The sequence below is a fragment of the Arvicanthis niloticus genome, chromosome 21 (genome assembly GCF_011762505.2).
Source record: "Arvicanthis niloticus isolate mArvNil1 chromosome 21, mArvNil1.pat.X, whole genome shotgun sequence".
NCBI lineage: Eukaryota > Metazoa > Chordata > Mammalia > Rodentia > Muridae > Arvicanthis > Arvicanthis niloticus.
The window spans coordinates 46586870-46608387 of NC_047678.1; positions in this window are offsets into that span (position 1 = coordinate 46586870).

Here is a 21518-nt window from a genome sequence, read left to right on the forward strand (position 1 = left end):
CCAGCCTGGGCTACACCCTGTCTCAATAAGTAAAATGTTCTGAGCAGTTTCCTATTATTATAGGAAAAAAAATAGAATCTGCCTCTACAGAAACATGCCATTGTTTCCTGATTTTTTTTAATGATTTTAAATTTTTATTTTATGTACGTTGGTGTTTTGCCTGGATGCATGTATGTGAGGATGTTGAATCCTCTGGAGCTGGATGGAGTTAGACATGATTGCAAGCTGCCATGTGGGTGTTGGGATTGAGCCTGGGTCCTAACCATCTGTTCATTCGTCCACCACCACCTCATAGGTGGATGGTTTTTCCGAGAAGATTTCTCTGTGTAGCCCTGGCTGTCCTAGAACTTGCTCTGTAGACCAGACTGGCCTTGAACTCAGGGATCTGCCTCCCTAGTGCTAGGATTAAAACTGATCACCAGCACCACTTACTGTCTCCTGTCTTTAAGAGTTAATCTGGTGTGTTGGGGAGATGGTTTGGGATGCTTGCAGCTCTTGTGGAGGACTGAGGTCTAGTTCTCAGCACCAACATCAGGTGGTTCACAACTGCCTGTATGTAACTCCAACTTCAGGGGACCTTATACCCACTATTGGCCTCCGTAGGTGTATGCACACAGATACACATAAGTAAATGTCCCAGGAGGAAAAAAGTTAATCCAGAGTCAGGGGTGATGTCAAAGGCCTTTAATTCCAGCACTTGGAGGCAAAGGCAGTAGGATCACTTCAAGTTCCAGGCCAGCCTGCTCACCTAGTCACTTCCAGGCAAGCCTGGGTTACATATTGAGATCCTATCTCAGACACAAACAAACAGAAGTTAATCCAGTTGGGCTGGTTAATCCTTTAGCCAAGGGTCCAACCCTCAGGCAGGCAGGCCCACCCTAAGCTGTGTTAAAGAGACAAATACAGTGAGATGCTGTACTTTTCCTGTCCTGAATTTCCTCCCTCGCTCTTTGTGTCTGCCTGCTTTTCCTTAGTCCTGGCTTTCAAAAAGGCGCCACCTTTCTTTTTTCTTCTCTTCTGTCTTCCCCTTAGATGCTGGCCGGAGCCCAGGTGCGCTTTTGCCGGGGCTGCGAGCTTCTTTACCCCTTTTTCTAAAGCCCCCATCTCTGCCCTGTGGCTGCTTGTCCTCTATGGGGCTCATCTCTGTACAGTCTGTGTGGCACGATGTTTTCTCTTTCTCTTCTTTAGCCTCTTCCAGGCAGCTGTCGGGGTTTACAGCTTGCTTCTCTTGGGTATTTATATTAAACTCTAATAAAGTTGGCCTTAAGCTCTCCTATGAGTCTGTTCTTAAATCCTCTTATTAACAAAACTGAGAGCCCCAAGAAGGGACCCCAATTTCTCTGTTATCACTCTGTACTAAGCATGATACACTACTGCCTCTGCGGCTGGGATTTTTCATGGTTTTATTCTTTAAGAGTTGACAAACTCACTGTTGCTGTCTCCTATAGAACAGAGAGGCAACAAAGAAGTAAAGCTACCTAAGGAATCATAGCATCCAGAGATGCAGTTACTTGGCTTGGGCTGGTGCAGACATGGCGGTGGCATGGGAGTGGGGTCTCGGGGTAACACTGCTAACAAGTAAGCATCAGGGCTGTAATCAGAGCACAGCTGGTGTGACCCAGGAAAGTGATGACCAGAAAAGACAGCAGCAGTTTGTTATCTTCGTACAGAAGTTATGAAACCTTTGCCATTACCTTTTGTTCTCAAAACCCTGGGTCCCGGGTAATGTGTGCATTGTTATCTCATCTTCTAGGTAAGAAGACTGAACTACAGAAGTCACCCTGCTTGCTCAGCTTCGCCTCACTAGACAGAATCTAGCTTCTGAGATTTCTGACAAAAAAACATCAAGCCCTATTTAAATAATGGTATGGTAAATATCGGTACCCAGAGCCTGACAAAGATGCTTTTCTTTGTTCAAAAAAAGCCCAATTAAAGCCCACAATTAAATCAAGCCCTAATTAAATAATGGTATGGTAAATATCGGTACCCAGACCCTGACAAAGATGCTTTTCAGTTAGAGGGAAGCTGAAATGTCCCTCCACTCTTTAAAAGCTCCATAAGTGAGTCACTGGGTGTTTTAGTTACTGTTTCTATTACTGTGATGAAACACTATGACAAAAGAGCATCTTGGGGAGGAAAGGGTTTATTTTGCTCACAGTGTAACAGTTCAAAAGTGGCGAGGGCCGGAACTCAAGCAGTGTGGGCTGGAGGCAGGAGCTGATGCAGAGGCCATGGAGGGGTGCTGCTCTCTGTCTTGCTTATCATGGGCTTGCTCAGCCTGCTTATAAACTTAGGACAAAAACCCAGCTGTGGCACCACCCACAAATACCCGGCTAATCACTCATTAAAGAAATGCCCTACAGGATTGCTACGGCCTGATCTTATGGAGGCATTTTCTCAATTGAGGTCCCCTCCTCCCTGATAACCACCTGGTATCAAGTTGACATAAAACTAGCCAGGACACTGGGCTAGACTGAATGACAATAGACAAACAGAAGGAAAATTGTACAAATCTATCTGTAGGCTCCACCCTGCAGCCTCACAAGAGACTCGAGGCCAGGTGGTTGTCATCTTAATCTCAACAGGGCTGAGAGCTGGGAGGGAGAAGGTTTTTGGAAGGCTTCAGGGAAAATCTATGACAGACAAAAATTGTCTTGTACTGATAAAATCTCCTAGGGAGGAATAGGTGACAGCCTGGGGCAAAAGCTGCCCTGGGCTCAGTAAGGACCTTTAGCCTCTTTTCCTGGACTCAGATCTTTCCTAGAGTGCTCTTCATTCCTCAGAGCAAACCTCAGCTTGCCCCTGCCTCTCACGGTCCGGCAGCATTCTTAAACACAACACAGTGAGGTGTTTGAGTTTTCCAAGCTCTAGCATGATCCATGCATGTATTACTGTTTAGCCTGATAAGTAATTCTATCAATGTTATGCTTCACAAGGGCTGGAGAGATGGCTCCTGGTTAAGAGCCCTTGTCTCTCTTGCAGAGGATACAGGTTCAATTCCGAGCACACACGGAGGCTCATAACTGCTTTAACTCCAGTTCCAGATGATCCAACTCCCTCTTCTGGCCTCCTTGGGCACCAGGTATGCAGATGGTGAACAGACAGACGTGCATGCAGACAAAACGCCCAAACTGGTAAGTAAAATAATATGAAATTTTAAGAAACTGTTACATTGCATTACATTTTAAAAGATGCATTACAGTATAAGCACAAGGTTGAACTATGAATGTAGAAACTGCCGAAGAACCTGGGTGGAGAGATCCCATGAGAACGTCATTCAGAGACTGAATGACGATGTGAAAGTTTATCACAGATTGAAGGGTTTTTGGGTTTGGTTTTTCTGTTTCATTGTTAGGTTTTTGTTTTTGTTTTGTTTTTTAAGACAAGGTTTTAAGACAGTCTGTCCTGGAACCCACTCTGTAGACCAGGCTGGCCCACGTACTACAGTTTTGAAGAAAGGGTTCTCGGGTTGAAAAAATAGTAACAATCACAGATTATACTTGTCACCTTTGTACTAGGTCTCAGTAGAGCTTTCTTTAAAAACAAAAAAAAACCAAAAAAACAGTTGTCAAGTGCAATCGTTTAGAGATGATAACTAGAAGTGTCACTAGGTGTCACTGTTATTCCTGGTACTGTTATAAACCATTCCCTAAGGAACTTAAGTCTTAGAGTATAGCGTGAAGTCAGCTTCAGAGCGCTGGCCCCACTTTGTCAAGAGTTCTTTAGAGAGAACAATTCTGTGTGAAACCCCTACAGGAATTTCATGCATCTATACATCCCAGATTTAGCGAGCAGTTTCTGGGATTCAATTTTTACAAGAACTCATAGCAAGTGCCTCTGTTTCTCTTCCCCTCTTTCCTCCCTCCCCCTCTTCCCTCCTCCTCCTTCTCTACCTCCTCCCTCCCTCCATCTGTCTCCCTCCCTTCCTCCTATCCATCCACCATTAATTCATGTATAAATATTTGCTAAGTGATTAGAAAGTTCCAGAATCCAGCTCTGCAGTCTTTGAGAGTCCTGGGATCAAACTATCCTCTGACCTTAGTCTCCCAGTCTCCTGGGGCTTGCAGGCAGGTCCCACCTCAGTTCATTTCCATGATCATGTGAACATGTGAGCAAGTCCTTATCGTTCTTGCTATTATCAAATCTTTTGTAGTGAAGGGGAGGCTAAGGCCACAAGCCGGTGGATGTGTATGGAATTATATTGTGAAATTATGCATTATTTTCTTGCCTCAAAAAATCTGAGCACCGCTGGGCAGTGGTGGCGCACACCTTTAATCCCAGCACTTGGGAGGCAGAGGCAGATGAGTTTGAGGCCAGCCTGATCTACAGAGTGAGTTCCAGGACAGCCAGGACTACACAGAGAAACCCTGTCTTGAAAAAAACAAAATAAAACCAAAAAAAAAAAAAATTTGAGCACCATCTGTATAATAGCTCTATATAATGTACTGTACCAAGTCATACAACCTAAATGTATCAAGACAGCACAAGTAGCTTGTAAGACAGCTTCTTTTGATTACTATTCCCTCCCCCAGTCCCCCATCTCCTGGAAATATCATCAGATTAATATGAGAAAAATACCAAATGAATAAAAGACCTGAAGTACTTGGAAGGGGGGACTAGACATATTCTGTGGGATGTGTATGAGTAGGCATGTTCATGTTTAAATATGAGAAATCGTTTTTGGACATACTTTCAGGAAGTCCCCTAATCCCTCCAGTCTTGCGTCTGCTGTCTTGAGTTCTCAGGGTACAATGCTTCCTTTCAGATCCTCCTTCCGAAGGAGTATGATGAAGTCTGTTTCCTCCTGAACTCTGGTAGCTAGCACTGCAAAAATGCATCCGGATGTTTCCTACACTGGCTCTTCTCTGATCATCTCCGTGCAAACGGACTTTGGCTCATATAAGGGGCTGACTATAGATTCCCAAATAACCTTTATTCGTGCTTTGCTTGCATGGAAATAACCTTTTTCCATGAAGGCACCAGTGGGCGCACACACACACACACACACAGAGAGAGAGAGCTACTTTTTTGCCCAGTGCAATGTAGTGTCAGTTGCCCTGGTTTATCAGTGTGAATGACAGCTGTTATTGAGCTACAATGTGTAACACCCCAGGAGGCTGTCAAAGCTACTTTTTAAATTCTGCTTGCTGGAGAATGACACCTATTTCCTCTGCAGTCCCATTGTTGGCAGCAATGCTGGTCAGTTACCTTGGCAACACTAAGAACTGGACCAGAATGTAACAAAGTAAAGCCCCTCAACAACACTAAGAACTGAACCAGAATGTAACAAAGTAAAGCCATAGATCAAATTTCCACCAGAACCTTAGTTTTGGAAATGTCTGTGATATTCTTTGTTCATAGTTGGGAGCCGGGTCTATTTGCTAAGAGGCATTTGGGGAAAGCACCTCCTGCTTCTCAGATGAGAAGACTAATGACCCAGTGCCCCCTGCTCTCCCTTGCAATGTCACAGCCAGTTGTAGCACAGCAGCTCCTACTCCAGGCTCTTCATTGGTCCCTTGGCCTCTGTGCTCTCTGTTTTCAGTCTATCAGGAGGTGGGATTGGCTTGCTGATTTATGATGGATGATGGATAATGATGATGAAGAAGAAATTGCCCTTAAGTTTCACATTTGAGTTGAAAAAAAAAAAAAAAAAAAACCAAACAAACAAAAAACCAAACAAACAAAAAAACCCAAAAACGTGTTTTCACAACTTTTGAGCCTACTTTAATTCTTTTTTTCCCCTCTTGTTTCTTTTTATTTGTCTTCAAGACAAGGTTTCACTATGTAACCCTGGCTGTCCTGGAACTCACTCTGTAGACTAGGCTGACCTCAAACTCATAGAGATCTGCCTGCCTCTACCTCCAGAATTCTGGGATTAAAGGCATGTGTCACCACCACCATGCTGGGCCTATGTTAATTCTTTTTGGGAAGCAATAACCAAAATTTCTGAGAACAGCTCAAAGGAGAAAGAATATGTTTAGGGTCATGGTTTCAGGGGGCTTGCACTGTCCAGCACTACATGTAGAGAAAAAAAAAAAAATACCCACCTCACAGTGGATAGGAAGCAAAGAGTCCTAAGAAGGGACTGGGGACCAAGTATCATTTTCAAATCCATACTATGACATATTCCTTCAGCTAGAAGATACTATATTCTAAAGTTTCCAGAACCTTCCAAAACATCCCCCCACCAGCTGGGAACTAAGCTCTCTCAGTACAAGGGCCTGTGGGGGGCATTTACTATCTGAAAACCATGACAGAACCCAAACTTTTAATATAAGAAAGACAAGACCTTCCAAACACAAAGGCACTGGGAAACAGTGCCTGTTTTTGTCTGTATAAACAGAGCAATCTTAGAAAACTATTTTGCCAGTCAATTTTAATCAGTGATTCTGAGAAACTCCTCCCTAACCCAAAAGGTCTGTTGTGTCTGAGCCTCTTTCCTTCCCCATTTTGTGTGTTGGTTCCTAACTAAAAGAGAACATGGGATCTTTTCCCCCAACATCCTCTTATTCTGCACCACATTCAGATATATGTTTTTTTTCCTGCCTTACTCACAAGTCTGTTAAAAGACAAACGGGTTCTACAGTCCAGTCAGTCTCTTCACAGAACATTAACCCAACAAGAACAGAAACTCCTTTCATCTAACGGGCTTGCGGACTAGAGCAGGCAGTGCAGGCACACTAGCTGTCTGGAAGTCCATGACGTCCTGCTGAGCGGGCGAGGGAAGGAGAGAGGGAGTGCTCGGAACAGAGGAGGTAGAACCCATAGCAGTCTAAGATGGCTGCTTTGGGAAGACCTACAAAGGCAGCTGGCCCCCTTGAGGCGGCAGGCTGGGCCAGGGTTGGAAGACATATGGATGTAATCAAATTGTTACAAAAAGGAAAAGGCAATTTTCAAGAAACCAGATAAACATTTCTACACTCTCCACAGTTGTGAGGGTTGCTAATACCCTTGCCGATCTCTTCAGTGTGTATCCATTTTCTTCTTCTTCTTCTTTTTTTTTTTTTTTTTTTGGTTTTTAGAGACAGGGTTTCTCTGTGTAGTCCTGGCTGTCCTGGAACTCACTTTGTAGACCAGGCTGGCCTCGAACTCAGAAATCCGCCTGCCTCTGCCTCCCAAGTGCTGGGATTAAAGGCGTGCGCCACCACCGCCCGGCAGTATATCCATTTTCTTATGTGCGCGCCTTTTGTTGCGATTTCTCTCTTTTTACTGCCTGAGCTCAGTCACTTTCACCTCTTTGCTGCTTGGCTTGGATACAATCAGAACATGCTTCAATGTTAAGTCTTGCTGGCACACTTTTCGTTGAAAAGATACTTTGGGATTTAGAAAACACAAAGACATTGTCTACTTTATTTACTGGCGAGATGAACTGGAGGGATGTAACAAAAATGGCTTATCTCCGAGTGGCTGTAGAGAGCTGGCAAGTTCTGGGGCCTTTGGCTGTAGGGGCTGGCAGTTGTTGGCTGGGTGGGCTAGGCCAGGCCAAGGGCATCTTCCCTCCTTTGGGCTTCCTGTGTCACCGAAGTCAGAAATGACAGCAAGATATGCCCCCTGTGGCCACATGTTAAAACAGAGTCCAGAAGGCACTGGGAGGCCACCAATGTACTATGAACGGGGTGCATGTTCGTGTGCGTGTGTGGGGGGGGGCACAGCATGCATGTTGAGGTCAGAGGGCAGCTTGTGGGATAGCCACCCCAGCAAAACAACATATTTCACAAGACTAGGTAAACTTAAAAGAAATTCCCTAGAATAGTTCTCCTCTTAACGTAAAGTAGTGGAGTCCCACTTAGCACCGCACTTGGAGGGAAGGAAGTGTAGCAGGTCTAGGTGTTTGGCTTTACTACTGAGATGTTGAAGTACAAATAAGCATCTATGTGCCAGATGCTCCTGGAGCAGCATCATTTGGGAGCTCTGATGGCAAAGCTTCGGGAAACACATAAGGAAGTTGGAGGTACGATCCCTGGTTTGGGATCCTGGGCTGTATGAGCTGTGAAGGTTGGCTAAGCACTAAGCATGCACTACTGCTCTCAGTTGTTGACCATGGCTATGATGTGATTAGCTTCTGCCTGCTCATCGACTTCCCTGCAATAAAAGACTACACCTGGGATCGTGAGCTAAATGAACCCCTTTCCCCTCGCTCTGGATGCAAGAGCTTACTTTGGGGAGCATAAGCAGGAGTGAGCTTCCGGTGATGCACGGCCTTTCTGCTTCTTGATCATCTTCACTCAGCTCATTGATTTCCAATCTTATGTGCCCAGTAGTTCTACCAGTCACAGCTACATAATCAAACGCCAGTGTCACCTGAACATGGGCTCAATGACAAACTCCTTAGCCTGATCATCGTATGTCAGTGTGGCAGTGGGTGATGGGTCCCTAACTCTCGGAAGCTTGGACTTGGGCTATGTGCTCCCAAACTGTGCTCAAAGTATCTGCATGGGCTCTCTGGCACATCTTTTGTAGTAAAAACTATTCTCATACGTGTGACATTTTCCTGTGCTGTGTAAGTCACTCCTGGGCACCACCAAGCCTGGGGGCACAGTGGGAACCTCTGATTTTGCAGTCAGAATCATGAATGGTCAAGGAACCCTGGAGCTTACAGCTGGGAACAAGCATCAGGAGGGTCTTGGGGGAGACTGTACCTTGAACCTGTGAAATCTGACCTAATGCTAGGCAGTTAGTGTTGGGTAGACATTGTTGAAAGTAATATAATGAGCCCCCATGTAGGTATCATATAATTTCATCTATAATCAACTGTTAGTTTTTTTTGTTGTTATTGTTGTTGTTTGTTTGATTGTTTTTTGAGACAATGTCTCACTATGTAGTCCTGGTTGACCCGGGACTTGCTATGTAGACCAGATGGCCTTAAACTCACACTCAAACTCAAACTCTACCTGCCTCTGTCTCCTGAGTGCTGAGATTAAATGTGTATGGCAAGGCTTCCTTGTGATGGTCAGAGGACAACTTTAAGTGTTGATTCTCTTCTTTCACCTTGTAGTCCCAGGGATTAAACTCAAGTCCTCATGCTTCATGGTGGCAAGAATCCCACTGAGTCACCTTGCCAGCCTGTCTTCCTGTTAATAAGTATTGAAGGAGTTATCTCTAAAAGACAAGGCTCCCTTACTTTTTAAATATAACCACAAGCCATTTTTTTTATTGTAAAATATTAATAGGGTTGGAGAGATAGTTCACTGAAAAAATGTTGGGAGCCGACTTTTAGCAGAAAGCGGCTATCAGCTTTGCAGCCATCTTGAGCCATATACCCTGACGTGAGACTTGTTTTTCAACAGCCTGCAACAGCTGAGCACACTCTGATATCCCACATATCAAGTTTTGCTGTTTACTGCCCCCAGCTGTAAGGCACATGTGGTATCCACTCCTGCAAGGCACGTGGCAAAAGTCTATAAATACCCCAGATTTCCCTTCAATAAAAGAGAATACGGGAGACAATGAGAGAGACAATACAGGAGAACAGAGAGAGACACAATAAACGAGACTTGAGACTTGATCAGACCCTCTGTCTTGTCTCCGTTCTTCGAGTCTCTTCCCCTTTACTCCCCCCCACCCCAAACCCTGACCCGCAGACTTGAGCGGCAGCTTGGGCCGGGAAACAGTGGCCACCAAGCATGGAGTGGAGGGAGAGGGCCGCAACAAAAAAAGACTTGCCTAGTGTGAACAATGCCCCAAGTTCAATCCCCGGTACTACGCAAAAAAATTCCCTGAGGTTGGAGAGAGGGGTCCGTGGTAAAGAGCACTTGCTGCTCTTATAGAGGGGAGGAGTTTAAGTCCAGCACCACGGTGGTGGCTCATGGGTGTCTATAATCCAGATCCAAAGGATCGGATTCCTTCTTTTATTCTCCAAGGACACATACGTTGGGAACTGGTTCTAATGCTTTGTCGTAATTCAGCTCCCAAAAGCCATGTTTTCAGACCTGAGGATTTCTGCCCCCAGCTGGCTTTGACTGGTAATAAAGAATTGCTGTACAGCCAATGGTTGGGCAGAGAGACGGAGGCACAGGTAAGGGACAGAGGATGAAGAACAGAAAGAATCACCATGATGGGGAAGCAGAAAAATGAAACTCAAAGGCCCACAGCATGTAAAGATTCAGGGAAGTGGTCCTAGGGGCTATTTCTCTGATTGGGTCTGGGGTAGCAGAGATGAAATATAGATTCCTTTTAAAAGATGTTACCTCAGGAATGCTGGAGGAGAGTTCTTGCTAGCCATGGGGAGGCTTAGAAGTGCCTAGCCATGGAACTAGTCAAGGCATATAAAATATCAAAATTAGTTGGCGTGCACATGCCTGTGTGTGTGCGCGTGCACTCGTGTGTGTGTGTGTGTGTGTGTGTGTGTGTGTGTGTGTGTCTTTTATTCAAGAATCTAGAGCTCTAGGGTTGGTACAGTGAGCACACGACCCAGGAAAGAGAGTGGTTAACTAATTCTCTGCTACACACATATATATAAACATACACATGCACACACACGTACACGCATTTTTAATTAACTGTGATTTTATTTATTTATTGCATTCTGAACCAATTCACAAGACATAAATGTTTATACATATCAATGTGGTACCATGTAATCAATGTAGGTCTATACATTAGTGTTCTGGTTCATTTAAGCAATATTTGTTTCCTCAGATTTTCTTTGTGATGTAGGTATTCAAAACCATACCTTCCACATGCAGCCAGTGGTTGCCATTCATATCACAGTACCGTGAGGCATTACACTGAAGTCTCTTTCTCCTTTATAACTTAATACTCACTGCGGTGGTTTGAATGAGAAACGCACCCCCCAAAGGCTGAGGCTAGGTCCAAAGTTGGAGGTTCCAATTGGGAGGCACAGCCTTGCTAAAGGAAGTGTGTCACTAGGGGTAGGCTTTGAGAGTATATACTTCACCTACCTGTAGATCACGCTCTGGAACCCCAAGTCAAAATAAAGTCCTCCATCAGTTGCATTTGGTCATTGCAGCAACAGAAAAGTAATGGTAGATCCATTGATTAACCTTCTCCCTTGCATCCCCCACCTAGTAATCCTACCACTAGTAGCTGCCATTTTACTCTCCTTTGTGTTTATACAAGATCATGTGGTGCTTGTCCCTCCCTGCCTAGCTTATCCCACGTAACACACTTATCTCCAGTTCTGTTCCTCTTATCACCAATTACGAGATCTCATTCTTTTTAAGGTCAACTGGTACCCCATTGTACTATGTACTTTGTGTGTGTGTGCCTCTGTGTGTGTGTGTGCGAGCATGTGCATGCTCTCATGTGCATTTGTGTGTGTGTGTGCCTGTGTGTGTGTGTGTGTTTGTGCGTGTGCATTCTCTCATGTGCATTTGTGTGTGTGTGTGTGTTTGTGTGCCTGTGTGCATGCATGCACATGCTTGCATGTGTATATATGTGTGTTCATTCTTATGCAGGTACATTGTGTGCACATGCATGAGGAAACTAGCGGTGAACCTCAGATGCTGTTCCTCAAAGTGACGTCCATCTTCATTTTAAGGCAGGGTCTCCTGTTGCCTGAGCTTACTGCTTAGGCTGACTGGCCAGCAGTCCCAGAGATGTACCTATCTCTGCCCCAGCTCCAAGATCATGTGTGTTCTCACCATACACAACTTTTGTGGGTTCTGGGGTGAGTACTTTATCACCTGAACTATTGCCCTAAACTACTTTTTTTAAAATTCATTCATCAGTTGATGAGTGCTTCAGTTGGCTTCACCTCTTGGCATCTTAGTCATGATTTGTGCAGGAATAGAAACCCTGACTAAGACAGACACCATGGGATAAATGAAGCCTGGGCCTCTGATCTCCTGGCCCGGCTATCTTACCTGATTCTCCTGCTTGCCCCAAACCACAGCTTGCTTGTGGTTATTATCTCTGTTCAGGCTTTGGTCATTCAGAACGCATGCACTGCCTTTAAGGATTTAATAGAGACTTCCTGCTTGGAATTGAACCTGTTTCTTCTTTCCAGCTCCACACACCCCTCCATATTCCCAGCATGGGTCTGTCTTCAGCTACAGCCCCCATAACTTTCTTCTCACCCAGCCTATTGTGAGTACCGACCACAGCAAGCATGTAGAGACTAGATGACCGCTTTCAGGAGTTGGTTCTCTTCTCTTACCTCTCAATTCCAGGGTTAAGTTTAGGTGATCGGCTTAGCAGCATCTTTACCTGCTGAGCCATCTCCCTGGTCTTTGGAATCTTTTTAAGCCTAAGTTTTAGTCACCAGGAAAATGCAGAGAATATTAGCTCGCATCTCGGAGAGGCCCTATGCATGACGGTTGTTGTAGTCCATAGTACACAGGTCACTTCCTGTCTGGATCCTTACAAATATTCAAGATCCACAAGTTAATTTTTTTCAAGGCATATTGACAAATATTCGGCCTTGCAAACACTTCGTTATCATTAAATATGCAGTCATTCTTGGTTTAAAAAAAAAAAAAACGTTGAGGAATAGGACCAAGATGATAAGATGAAATGAATTATGCAATCAATAAATTAAATCAACTCTTTCCCTGTCTTTTCATATAACTTAAACAAATGGCATGTCAAGACTTAGAATACTGTGGATAGATACCCAAGGATGATCTTGCAGGGACTGTCCTTGTGCAAAGTGTAAGAGTTGTTTCACATTGTCACAAGGGCATTTCAGAAGATCTGAAGGTTCTGAATTATATGCTTTATGGAAAAATACACTGGGCGTTATAGCACAAGGCTTTCATCCCAGCACTCAGGAGAAACAATTAGGTCTTTGTAAATTTGAGGTCAGTTTAGTCTACAGAGTAAGTTTCAGGCCAAGCCATCAGGATTACATAGTAAGACCCTGTCAACCAAACCAAACCAAACCAAAACAAACCAAGCCAAAACAAAACAAAACAAAACAACAAAAACCAAAAAACCCCAAAAGCTTCAAGAATAAGTATTTGGTACAACCATCAAGCCTTAGTCTGCTGCTTGTTTAGTGGTATTGGGAATGGAACCAGAAAACCTTGTGCCCTACAACTGAGCAACATTCCCAGCTCCCATGCTAAACACTTTGTCACCCAGTGAAGAAACGTTTTTTGACTTTGTTTTAAAGTGATTAATGGGGCCAAAGCTGTAGCTCAGTTGGTTTGAGTGTTTGTCTGGAAGGGAGGAAGCCCTGGATTGCATCCCCAGCAACAAGTGTCCTGGAAGTGTACTGGTGGGTGTGAGTTTAGGGGAAGGTAGGTGGATTGGGCCATGGCGGATATTTCCAACAGGGGTTTGCTGCGTCTTCTCTGTTGTTCTAATTTAAGAGAATGTTCTGTGATCTGGCTTTAAAGAGTCTCATCTTATCTTCTTCAACAGTCCCTAAAAATAAATATGAAAAGTTGGGTTGGAAGGATGAATTCATCAGAATAACAAAGCCTGTGTCCCTCCCCACTACCCCTTTTTTATACAGGGTTTCACTATCCCTGGCTGGCCTTGAACTTATAGAGATCCTCCTGCCTCTGCGTTGGGATCAACAACATAATCCACCACATCTAGCATGAAAAACTGGTAGCTTGTGCTTCCTGTGTTCTTTTGGTGTAATGTGACATGTGATGAGTCTTGGGTGTCTGGTGATGTATGTATTTTCATTGGTGTCTGTTGGGAGGTGGCATGTAAGGAGTGCGTGCATGTGTGTGCACACATGTACTGAGAAGGGTCTTCAATCATTCTCCACCTTATCTGTTTGTTTTTGAGACTGAGTGTTTCACAGAACCTGAAGCTCTTCATCTTGGCACGACCAGCTGGCCAGTGAGTTTCAGGTGTCTAGACCTCCAGCGCTAGGGTCTCAGGTAACTGCCACTGTGATAAGCTTTTTACTTGTGTCCTGGAGATTTGAACTCAGGTCTTCATGCTTGCATGGGTGGTGCATTACAGACTGAGCCATCTTGTCAACCTGGCATAAAAGCTGATTGGTGGCTCTTTATTAAGAAGGGACAGCTTTGCCACTGCTGGCGTCACTATCTATTTCTTAGCTTCTCACGAATGGGTCTACTCATCTGAAACTATTTACTCAATAAATGAAGGCAGTTTGGGATGGTTCCATAAGTAGAGAGCTGGGGAATCCAAGGACACTCACTGGTGGAATTCTGTTGTGTGATGCTTGTGGTTTACATTTTTCTCCTTAGGTAGCTGTCTCCTAAAAAAATAAAAAAACAAAAATATTCCAGCTGGCCTGTAATAGCAGTCTAGGCCATTTGAAAGTTCTGTCTGGCACGAATAATAATGAGAAGTGTTTATAAGTGGCATCGCTGGAGCCTTTCCAGTCATAGCCAGGCTTCAGTGCCTTCAGAGCTCTGCTCCTCTATGCGCCCACCTTTCTCTGTTTTAATAGACAGTTGTGCTGGAGATGTCCTCCTCGCCTCCTCACATGTACTCCTGAGGTCAGGCCCCAGAGCCTTCTATGACTGTTTCCTGGTATCCTTACTAACTACTGTTGGGTAACCGCCTGAAATGTCACTGACATGATTGGTTTCATGTGCGTGTGCATGTGTACGTGTGTGTAGCTGTGCATACAAGTGGTTCTGTGTGTGTGTGTTTCCATCCAACTTTTGGATATATAGAGGTAGACAGAGATCTTTTTTTTTGTCAGAAAAAAAATATGTGTCAGGGAATATATTAGCACTTTTTATTATTATTTTAAATTATTTACTTATTTACTTGCTCACAGTCATGTGCCGTGGCCCCTATGTGAAGGTCAGAGGTCAGTTCCCTCCTTCTGTCTCCTCCCATGTGGGTTCTGAAGATGGAATTAATTTTGTTAGTTTTGGCAGCGAGTGCCTTTATCTTCTGAGCTGTCTTGCCAACCACAGTGTGTGTGTGTGTGTGTGTGTGTGTGTGTGTGTGTGTGTGTGTGTGTATTACAGGGTATAGGACCCAGTGCCTCATAATAGACAAGCTCTCTAGTATTGAACTGCAAGAAATGTCTCAGTGATAGTGGAAAATTCTGATGTAAATCCCTGCCAGGTCAAGAGGGATGAATTCTATCCTTTGCTTCATTGCTTTACAGAAATCCTGAGTTAAACAGGAGTTTAGATGGAATCACAGTCTTGAATGCAGTGCAGTTGACTAATGGGAGCCTCACCCCAGTCCTCCTTTCTCCCAGGAGTCTCCCACTCCTGTGAGCGTCAGGATAAGAGAGAATTGTGCCTCGTGATGGCTCTATGTCTCTGTTGTTGGGTTGCGCAGCACCGGCCCCTTGGCTGTTATTTCTCTCTTTCTGGGTGAAATATCATGTTCTGTCATTCTAAGAGTTAACCACGACTTGAGTTTGCTTGGGCCATTCCTAACAGGCATATGCTCAGTGTTAATACATCAATAGATTTTGGAGGAAGTAGGTTAAAGGGTGAGTGTGATGTGGTAAGACAGTCAAGACCCTGAGGAAATACTCCTCACCGTTTCTGCTTCTACAGTTTGGACATCTGATGAGGGCCACTTCTGTAATCTCACCCTTCTTGACACCCTTCTTGATGACACTAAATGGCGTTTATACTGATTGCTTTTGAAGGCTTTGTGCCCACGTTCCAACTCTGACCATACAATCAGGTCAGGGTCGATGTCTATACGAGCTGGGCTGGTTTTGTCACTGCCAGCTGTGGCCTCCTGAAGGCTGTTTCCCAGTGTTGCTCAGCATAGCTGAAAGGGGACTGGACTGAAGTATCCTCAGTCCCCACAAACAACAGCAGTGGTAGATGGAGATGTCCCCATGAAGTCACCTTATGGCCAGGCTGGAACCCTGGGCTTGGTGGTGCCAAAACAGAAGCTGTCCTTCTCAAGAACACTGGGACCTCACCAAAGTCGTACCTTTGCAGGAAGTTCAGTTTCAGAATCTTTAAGTTGGTACTTTAGGACTGTAGTAATTCCCTAAATCCAAACAAACTCGGCTCAGGCCCTGCCTTCCTGTGGTCTCTATGCTCTGACTCTACAGTCTCCCTGTACTTATTCTTCCTTTAAAAAAGAAAAGATTTGTTAATTTTTATTTTATTTATGTGTTTAGGGGTTTGGTCTGCATGTGTGTCTGTGTACCATGTGTATGCAGTACCCAAAGAGGCCAGGAGAGGGTGTCAGATCCTCTGGAACTAGAGTTACATAGTGTATGTGCTGGGAACTGAACCCAGGTCTTCTGCAAGAACAGCAAGTGTTGTGAAATAGTAAGCTGTCTCTCCAAAGCCTCCCTGCATTTATTCTTACATGTCAAATCAGCAATACTCTTCAGAGACAGGAGATGTGCGTCTGAGACTTTGCAGAGCTACAACCCAATACTGAGGAAGGTGACGGCAGATGGAGCAGGCGGGAAAAACAGAACTTAGACCAAAAAAAAAAGTCAAATCCTTCTGTAATTCATTTCCTTGTTCCACCTTGTTAAGTTTTCTCTGATCTCTAGAGCATGCTAAAAGTTCAAACATAAATAAACCATAGAGAAGCCTTGGAAAAATTCTCTTTAAAAGAGCTTTATTCAATCTAAGATCTTTTGCATAATGGTTTTCAAAAAGAACATGGTGAGCCCAGAAGAAGTTCAAAGACAGCGATAGGTTTTCTGTAAAGAACAAAATAGATAAAAACACGTTTTCCCCTTTTTGCTTAAGTCTAAACCCAGCTCTACATGACTTTTATTTGAGAGATGGTGAGGAAACCTGACAATCTGAGTTTGATCCAGGTCCACGTGGATAAAGGAAAGAACATACTCCTGCAGGCTAACCTCTGACTGTACACACACACACACACACACGTAGACACACACACACGCAGACACATACACAGACACACACAGACACACAAACATACATACACACCCACAAAGACACACACACACATAGGTACACATACACATAGATACACATAGACACACACACATAGATATACACACATTGACACATACACACAGACACACATAGATATACACACAGACACACTCACATAGATACACACCCACAAAGACACACACACACATAGGTACACATACACATAGATACACATAGACACACCCACATAGATACACACACATTGACACATACACAAAGACACACATAGATACACACACAGACACACTCACATAGATACACACCCACAAAGACACACACACACATAGGTACACATACACATAGATACACATAGACACACCCACATAGATACACACACATTGACACATATACACATAGATACACACACAGACACACATAGATACACACACATAAACACACACATAGACACACCCACATAGGCATACACACATAGACACTCACATAGACACACACACACATACAAACACACACCAGATAAGCAAAGATATACTAAGAAAATAAAGAATAAGCTTTGAAAGCCAATCTTTGGGGTTAAAGCCAGTTACGGGCTTCTGTTGTATATTCACTTGGAGCGGCACTGGCGGTCTACTTGGCACTCTATCTGGGTGGAGATCAGGGCCCAGTGCAAGGTGTTTGCGTGTGAAGATTTCAGCTGGACACTGTGACTCAGAACGTTTCCAAATGCAAGTTACACTTCAACAAATAAGACTTGAAAATTAGTGAAGGGTTTACTTGGTTTCGTTTCTTAAGAGGTCCATTTGTAGCTACCCTGGGGCAGTGCTCTAAGCCACTCAACAGCCCACACTTGTGTTCTGAGAACACGATATTGAGCTGACACATGGGACTGCACGTCACAGTCCTCAAGGGACCTGAAGTGTGTCTGATCTCCAGCGCTGTCTGTGGTTTGAATGTGGGTTTTTATCCCAATGTGTTTGAGCCTCTTCACTATTAGCCAATGGAAAATGAAGTCTAAATGAATTGAAATTCCAGATACCTTTGGAAGTAATTTCCTAGATACCTCAAGATCTATGGTCAGTCGCTGACCAGGGCTCCTGAGAACCTGACTTCATGTCAGACATGGTGGCACATGCCTATAATCCCAGCACTGAGGAGGCTAAGGCAGGGGATCACAGGGATTATCTGTGATTCTGTCTCGAAAAATAAGGGCATGAGTTTAACTCAGTGTCACAGTGCTTTCCTAGTGTGGGCAAGGCCCAGGAATTCAAATTCATTATGAGAGAAAGAGAAAGAGAGAGAGAGAGGGAGAGGGAGAGGGAGAGGGAGAGGGAGAGGGAGAGGGAGAGGGAGAGGGAGAGGGAGAGGGAGAGAGAGAGGCACAGAGAGACAGACAGCAACAGAGACAGAGAGACAAAGAAACAGAGAGAAACAGAGAAAGACAGAGAGAATGAGAGAGACAGACAGAGGCAGAGAGAGACAGAGAGACAGAGATAAAAGGAGGGGCAGTGGTGGCGCATGCCTTTAATCCCAGCACTTGGGAGGCAGAGGCAGAGGCAGAGGCAGGTAGATTTCTGAGTTTGAGGCCAGCCTGGTCTACAAAGTGAGTTCCAGGACAGCCAGGACTACACAGAGAAACCCTGTCTCAAAAAACTGAAAACAAACAAACAAACAAAAAAAAAGAAAGAAAGAAAAGAAAAAAGAAAAAAAGAAAAAAAAAGAAAGGGGGGGCTTGACTGCCCATCTTCCCATTTTGGCTATGTTGCCTATTTCTCAATCAGTCCAAACAACTGAATGTTCTAGACTCAATTGTCTTTTCTCTTCCTTGCTTCCTTCCATTTAATTAATTAATTAATTAATTTATTTATTTATTTATTCATTTATTATTTTCAAGGCAGTGTTTCTCTGTGTACTTCTGGCTGTCCTGAAACTTGCTCTGTACAACAGGCTGGCCTTAAACTCAGAGATCTGCCTGCCTCTGCCTCCCCAGTGCTGGGATTAAAGGTGTGTGCCGCCATACCCATATGACATTCATTTTCTTATGAAGGTCTCAACTTGCACATTATGAGACTATACTATTTTGAATGTGATCAAATCATTTAAATGTATTGGACATTTGACTGTGCCCATTGAGTGAGGTGATTTTTTTTTTTCAGAAAAAATAAACAAACAAAACAAACAACCCCAAGAGGCTGGGCAGTGGTGGTGCACACCTTTAATCCCACCACTTGGGAGACAGATGCAGTTGGATTTCTGTGAGTTCGAGGCCAGCCAGGTCTATAGAGCTACTTTCAGGACAGCCAGGACTACACAAAGAAACCCTTTCTCGAAAAGCAAAACAAAACAAACACCAAAAGTGTTGAAACAATTCAAGCAGCACAGACTACATTGTTACCGTTTGAATCTGAACTGCCTGCCACAGACTCATGTCTGTTTTTTTGACTAGTGGCACCATTAGAGAGATTGTGGAACCTTTGGGAGTTGGGGTTTGCCTGGAAGAAGCAGGCCACTGGAGTTGGGTCTTTGAAGCATATACCCACATTTAGTCCCTGCCTTGGGCCTTTGCTTCTTGGTCTATTGTAACATGAACAGCCTTCATTGAACTGACATGCACTGGACTGCTTTGCCATACCCTCCTCACCACAGTGAACTGAAAGCTCCTGTAACCATGAGCCAAAATTTAATCTTTCCTGTCTTCAGTTGTTTCTGTGAGGTATCAAGCTTACAGTGATGCAAAAGCCACTAACAAAGAAAGTTGGTATCGAGAGTGGGGTTGTGTGACTGTGACTAACCATGTGGTTCTTAGGCTTCTGGAAGTGGTTGTGGGAGGAATTTTTGAGTTGTTTGGAGATGCTGGTGAGAGAAGCTGTAGAAGGCTCTAGGTAGAGATGGATAGTTATCGTGGCATGTGTGTGGAAGATCAGAATGCCAACAGAGATTCAGATAGTAGACCATACTCCTGAGGTTTGGACTGCAGACAAAACAAAACAAAAATAAAACAAAACAGAAGTCAAATCAACCAAAACAAAACAGAGCAAACAAACAAACAAAAGCCACAAGCCCAAACAAAAAAGTCTACATTTTGTCCACATATGGAAAATTTGAGGGCAGCTAAGTATTAAAATAATGGATTAGATTTGATGGACGAAATTTTAAAACAGCATAAATTCAGGCTGTGGCACGGTTATTATTTGCCACACCTAGCCAGGTTTATAGTGAGAACTGGAAGCAAAAGCAGGGCAAAACATTATAAGAACCATGCCATGTGGCCAGAAAAGGAGCCCACTTAAAATTGTGACAGAGCAGTTGTTAAAGAGATGAACGGTATGGGGCTGAAACAATGGATGAGCGATTAAGAGAAGACACAAGTTCAGTTTCGTGGCTCACAGCCATCTCTAACTCCACATCCAGGGGATTTGACACTTCTGTGAGCACCAGGCATACACATTGTTCATATCCTTGTAGGTAAAACATTCATATGTGGAAAGTAAAAATCAGTAAGCCTTTGAGAGAAAGAGGATTGAAGAGAAGGCAAGGGCTTTGCATCAGAAAGACACCTTGAAGACATTTCAGGGTGTACCACACACTCTCATCAGGCTGGCCTTGAACTCACAGCGATCCACCTGCATCTTCTTCCTGAGTGCCTGGATTATACACGCCACTAGAGTATATACACACTATGCCCGGCTGGCTATGAAATCTTCAGGAGATGGGCCTTTCCTTATAGAAGTGGATTGATTGGGGGAGGGTCTCGAAGGTTATAGCCCAATCCTGTTTCAGGCCTGAACTCTCTGATTTCTGACTTGTGTTGACACAAGGAAGTCACCGTGCAAACTTATGTATCAGATGAAGCCAGTCTCAGCTGCTATACCTCCCCACCGTAATGGACGACATATACCCCACCAGGTATTGTAGTCACAACAGCACAAAAGTAACTAGCCTCTCTCTCCATTAAATTCTCAAAAAGTAGTCTAAAATAACTCTGAAAGCAAATAAATAGAGAGACATATAACCTATATAATGGTGAAATAAATTTGGCTGGAGGAACATGAATTGGAAAATAACTACCTGTGTCCCACTTCCCCGTGCTGACTCTGTGTTTTTCAGCCTGGCTGTCCCTACTAACTGGTGGTGGTGGTGGTGATGGTGGTGGTGGTGGTGGTGATGGTGGTGGTGGTGGTGGTGGTGGTGGTGGTGGTGGTGATGGTGGTGGTGGTGGTGGTGATGGTGGTGGTGGTGGTGGTGGTGGTGGTGATGGTGGTGGTGGTGGTGATGGTGGTGGTGGTGGTGGTGGTGGTGGTTATTGTTGTTGTTGTTTATTTTGTTTGGGGAGTGCTGGGGATTGAAGCCAGGGCTTTGTGCATGGTAGGCAAATGCACTACCATTGAGCTATACCCTCAGCCCTACCCTTCCTTCCTGTTTCTTTCTTTTATATGTGCACAGGCACATATGAGGAATAACACTGGGTGTTTCAGAGACACACACGCTGGGCAGCATAGTAACATGAAACTATTAATATATCCCCAGGCCCCCTTCCAGTGTTCTTTCTTCCTCCTCTGTGTCTCCCTTTCCTTACCTCCTAAGCATCATGTCTGTGGTGAACATGCCCTTGGCTACCTTTTAGAGGGTTGAGCAACAGATACCTGTAAGCAAAGCCTGGAGATTTGCTCCTGGCTGATAGTTGATGACTTTTACAGCTTAAAGGAAAGTTGCAAAGACAGCTGTGATCATTAGCATTTCGTTATGGGAATAGTG